Here is a 6,000-nt window from a genome sequence, read left to right as displayed (position 1 = left end):
TATACACACATGACTGTAAGTCGCTTTGCATAAAGGCGTCCGCTAAATGGCATATATATTATATATATTTATATATATATATTTGTGAGAAAGAACAGGGCAACCCGGCTGGCAACTTGAACAAGCACTCTTCAGGCAGGTGATGGCGCAGTGCAGAAAAAAACATGCTTTCCAGCCAATCACGCAACCTCTGCTACAAGTAAGCCGAATGATTTTCCTTGCTCTGGCCTCCAGAGAAGTGACATGATATGTCCCTAGTTGATATGGGCAGCTAACACAAAATCACTTTCAGCTCCAAATGCAGGTGTAAAACGCAGTTTATTTCTGTAGCCTATCTTGCGTTTTGAAAATGCATCACCGTTTATGGCTGTAATGACAGGCAATACATTTCAGCAGCGATTGTGTGCGCATGTTCGCGTGTGCACACATGCAGGTGCGATCGCGGGGGTCGCACGTTTTGTACCGCTCTCTTTTGGGGTCAAACATTTTGAAAACTATTGCAATACATTATAGTGACAAAACATTTAGTTCGTTTGGACATAGTAATAGTATGACACAGTATTTCTGTCAGTATTTCTGGAATTGGGTCTTTGTCAATAAGTGCAGCATGCATTCCTTTTCCAAATAGTTTAATAGTTCACTCATCAGATTGTGCCGCTTTCCCCTCATCTTGTGATAGCTGTTTCAACAAGTCTTTTTTTGTGCACGACCCTGTGTGTGCACCTACCTGTATATGTGTGAGTGTTTGCTTGTGTGTGTATATGCTCTGTGATCTCAGGACAGACTAAGGTCATTATCATCACTTACCATGGCTGGAATATACAAATGCATTAGCTCAAAGCTTTGCATAGTCCTTGTTTCCCTGTCTGGTTTAGCATGCTTGTGGCCGTTTGAGCATGCTGGTATGGACAAATGTTTCTTTTTTTTGTTGGTGTGGGTTTTTGTTTGAGATGGTAGTTGTGTGTAATGTGTCATTCCAAGCTCTCAAGCACTCATACCTACCTGTTATTGGTTGCCCCCCCCCCCGTGCCTGTATGTGTGTACGTGTGCAGAAGTGTGTGGGTGTCTGCGCGTGATTCACTCCAGCCACTGTCGTCAGAATTAGAATGGTCCCCACCGTTCTGCTGAAGGTTTGAGTTCCGCTGTAATTTCCTGTTCAAAGGATCTGAGTCTGAGAAGCCAAGCCACAATTACCGCTAGAAAGGCATGACCGACCAGGAGAGACACCGTAATTGAGTTCAATTTTAGTTTCTGAATAGATCATTCTATTAATTTCAGGAAATAAATATAGTTCTCTACTGTCTGAAAATACTTGCACTCAGGAAAGAGTACGTTTGGATGGAAATAAGGAAATGTCTGAGTTCCTAGTACAACACACACAAACACAGAATCCCTTCAGTACTGCCACCCTGAACTCATGCGACCTCTGCAGCACTGCAAATCTCTTTTTTAAGAACCAAGGACAGCAGCCACTGAAAAGTGTTTTTTTTCCCAGCAGCATCACTCCCAACATATTCAGCGCTATGGACAGCAATCCCACGACGTGGCACCATCACCCTCCGGCACCCTCCTTCCATCCTCGGATAAGCAATGTCCTAATAATCTCACCTGAGACCAAGCATTTAAGCAGTTTCAGGCATCCTTGCAAGGATATAAGACTGATTTAGCCACACTAGGAACAGAGGTTAGGGAGCCGGCAAAGCCAAGCAGAATACAACTGCCCAGGTGCTATGTCTAACAAACCTCTTTATAGGGACTGACCTGAGCCCCCTGCAGCCTTTGTCATCCTGCCTGGCCTGCACCTATTTTTGCTCTGATGCCATGCCTTTTCATTTGGACTCCGAACACATGAAGTGCTCCAGGGCTCAGCTGTACTTTGTGTTTGCCTTGTCATTTCTACTCCTGTCTGAGGCCACAACCGCACACGTGCACTTGCACACACACTCACGCACATCTGCACCAATGACACTAGTGAGTGAGTTGCAGTCTGACTTGGAGTTACTTGCTCTGAATTGATCTTCTGTCTGCTAGTCTCAACATTCACCATGAACTCCGTATATTCTTCTCTCTCTCCCCCTCATGCTCTCTCTTTCTAATGTACTCTCTTACTCTCTCTTACTCTCATGCTCTCTTGCCCTCTCTCATGCTCTCTCTCTCTTTCTCTCTCATGCTCTCTCTCTCTCTCTCTCTCTCTCTCTCTCTCTCTCTCTCTCTCTCTCTCTCTCTCTCTCTCTCTCTCTCTCTCTCTCCCTCTCATGCTCTCTCTCATGCTCTCTTGCCCTCTCATGCTCTCCCTCTCATGCTCTCATGCTCTCTCTCATGCTCTCTCTCATGCTCTCTCACATGCTCTCACATGTTCTCTCTCTCTCTCTCTCTCTCTCTCTCTCTCTCTCTCTCTCTCTCTCTCTCTCTCTCTCTCTCTCTCTCTCCTCTCTCACATCTCTCTCCCTCTCACATGCTCTCTCCCTCTTTCTCTCTCTCTCTCTCTCTCTCTCTCTCTCTCTCTCTCTCTCTCTCTCTCTCTCTCTCTCTCTCTCTCTCTCTCTCTCTCTCTCTCTCTCTCTCTCTCTCTCTCTCTCACTCTCACTCTCACTCTCTTTTTGTGTGTCACTCGCATGATCTCTCTCATGCACTCTCTCACTCACTCTCTCTCTGCAGTAGTGTACAATGGGTCAGGCTGGCTCGGGGGGCCATTAACCTCACATAACACACATAACAATAGTGTCCATGAGTGTGTGGTTATGTGGTTATGTGTATGGGTGTAGAACTGTAGGTGACTAATAGTGTTGTTAGATGTCAGAGCTGAAAGGGAATCTGACACTCTCAAATCTCACTGCAGACGTTCAAATAATAAACATAAATGACGCACAACCAAAACCCTCTTCTCATCTAACCTCATGTGGTTTGTGGTGTGTTTGTATTTGAAGTGGTGTGTGTTGTTTGTCACGCGCGCTGAATACAACAGGCGTAGACCTTACCGCGAAATGCTTACTTACAAGCCCTTGGCCAACAATGCAGAGTTTTTTTAAGTAAGAAAATATATGTATAAAAAAATGTGGCTATATACAAGGGGTATCGGTAGTTAGTTAATGTGCAGGGGTACAGGTTAGTGAGGTAATTGAGGTTATATGTACACGTAGGTATGGGTAAAGTGACTATGCATAGATAATAAACAGCAAGTAGCAGCAGCGTATTAAAGGGAGTCAATGCAAATAGTCTGGGTAGCCATTTTATGAACTGTTCACCAGTCTTATGGCTTGGGGGTAGAAGCTGTTAAGGAGCCTTTTGGACCTAGACTTGGTGCTCTGGTACTGCTTGCCATGTGCTAGCAGAGAGAACGGTCTATGACTTTGGTGGCTGGAGTCTTTGAACATGTTTAAGGCTTTTCTTTTCCACCTCCTGGTATAGAGGTCCTGGACGGCAGGACCTCTATAAGCTTGGTCCCGGTGATGTATTGGGCCGTACGCACTAACCTCTGTAGCGTCTTGTGGTCTGATACTGAGCAGTTGCCATACCAAGTGATGATGCAACCAGTCAGGATGCAACCAGTCAGGATGCTCTCGATGGTGCAGCTGTAGAAATTTCTGAGGAACACTCTTTCTTTACCATATATTTTGTCTTTATATAAGTAAATATTGTTAAATAGGAATAATTTAAGCTATTGTTAGATTGACGTTGCTAGCTACTGTACTTATTTACCTCAGCCTGCCTAGTCAGCTAGCCAGCTACTAAGCTCGTCAGCTAGCTAACCAGACAGTTTTATTTAGCTAACGTTAGCTAGCTAGCTACTGTAACTGTTATTGTAGCTTTCTGTTTGTATGTGGCTTGCACTTCTGTGGCATACCTCGAGGAGATTTTCTTTTATCTTTCCAACCAGCCGAAGTACTATGAAGACACCCCTGATCTCGACAAGAGGCGAAATATTCAGAGAAATGCACATTTCAGGGTAACGTTAAGCAGTTAACTTCTATTAGATAACTGGACGGATTTAGCTATGTACAATCATTTTTCATCAACCATTTTCCATCTAGCTAGTTGCTATCTATACTTAGAGTTCAGTGGAAGCTGCTGAGGGGAGGATGGCTCATAATAATGTCTGAAATGGAGTAAATGTAATGGTATCAAACACGTGGAAACCAATTGATTGCATTCCAGCCATTATTATGAGCCGTCCTCCCCCCAGCAGCCTCCACTGATATAGTCATATGTCTGTCATATTGAGGTATCTAGCTATAAATAGAACCTGATCAATCAAATCGATAGGTGGAAGCAATTATGTTAATTGCAAATGATCTAAACTGGGTGTCTTCGCTAGATAGACACAGGGAGCAGAGTGGAAGAAAGTGAGAAAGAAAGAAAGAAAGGGAGAGAGAGGTGGGAAGAGAGTGGAAGACAGAGAGAGATGGAGAGAGAAACAGAGAGAGAAAGACAGCAGCGCAAATGTACTTAGACTTGAGTAATTCAACAACTCTTCTCTTCCAACTTGTTGGACAATCACATGTACGGGGGAAGGATGGCCAGCCAGACAGGAGGCTGATTTTTACTAAGGAGGAGAAGGAGGCCGTGCTGACCGAGATGCATGCAGGCCATTTCAGTGAAGCGCATGATTGCCAAAATCAACCTACGCTTCTTCTGACAGGGAATTGTCAAGGAGATGGACAGCTGGGCAAGTGAAATAATCTTTTGTTTATAAATTTTATGATTATGATTTCCAATGATTGTCACATCAGAGAGCACACAATGTTTCAATTTTCCAATTTTTTGCTTAATAGTCAGTATCCAGTCTAGCCTGCCAGAAGTTTGAGAAGGCGAAGACTATGGCGCCGGAGTTGAAGCCCATCAGTTGTTTCACCATGGCACATGATCAGCAAGTGTCCCAATTCAAATTAGCACTGATAAGTTGTTTTGTAATGGTTGCTTTATTTGACCACAGCGGAGTTAAATATTATAGAGTGTGTGTGTGTGTGTGTGTGTGTGTGTGTGTGTGTGTGTGTGTGTGTGTGTGTGTGTGTGTGTGTGTGTGTGTGTGTGTGTGTGTGTGTGTGTGTGTGTGTGTGTGTGTGTGTGTGCGTGCGTGCGTGCGTGTGTGTGTGTGTGTCAGTATCCTTACAAATATGAACATCTGCATACTGTATGACACAGATACGGGTAAGAATAAAGAAATCTTCTCTCTAACACTTAACATTTATGGGGTGGACCTCATCAGACCCTTCACGGAATCCAGGGATGGCAACAGCTGGTGTCTGATGGCGACCGATCACTTTACCCAAGTGGGTGGAGGGCAAGGAAATACCCATTAAGGTCAGTAAAGGAGGAGTACGTGCTTAACTCTATATTCCCTTCTGTAACCCATTAAGGGTGCTTGGAACCAAAAATAGATTTTCTTTTTGTATGATAGCCATCAAGGATGAGACAAGCGAGGCCACCTCCAAGGCGATGGTGGACATCTTCAACACCCACGGTTCTCCTGAGGTCATCTTGAGTGACCGAAGTCATGAACGCTGGAACAATCTACTGATGTTATAGGTCATATTCTGTCACCAATGGTTTGTTTAATTTATTTTTTACAATTTGTTTTTTTTGTTTTTCCATGGTACATAATCAGACATATTTTAATATCTTACATTGTCAATAGAAATCGCTTTCCTAACCCCTCCTCCAGGTTTGGTGACTGGACCAACCAGACCCTCCAGACTGCCATGGGCGAGTCCCTTGATTGATAGCAGAAAGGGTGGGAGAACAACCTGAAGGTAATTCTCATTGCACACAACAGCAGCATCCAGGCCTCCACCGAGTACAGACGGGAACCGCAGCCGTTGACTGAGGTAAAAAAAAATGCAATTGTAGATACAATTATGACATATACTGAAGTCTTTCAAATATGTGATTGACTTAGTGTTGTTGTTTGTCTATTGTTATTTTTGTATAACATACTTTCAGATCTCTGAAACCCCCATCGGTAGTTGTCGAATCTTCGAGGACCACTTTCAGGCACGGACG

This window comes from Oncorhynchus gorbuscha, linkage group LG20 (assembly GCF_021184085.1).
Source record: "Oncorhynchus gorbuscha isolate QuinsamMale2020 ecotype Even-year linkage group LG20, OgorEven_v1.0, whole genome shotgun sequence".
Lineage (NCBI taxonomy): Eukaryota > Metazoa > Chordata > Actinopteri > Salmoniformes > Salmonidae > Oncorhynchus > Oncorhynchus gorbuscha.
Note: the sequence above shows the minus strand (reverse complement) of the source record.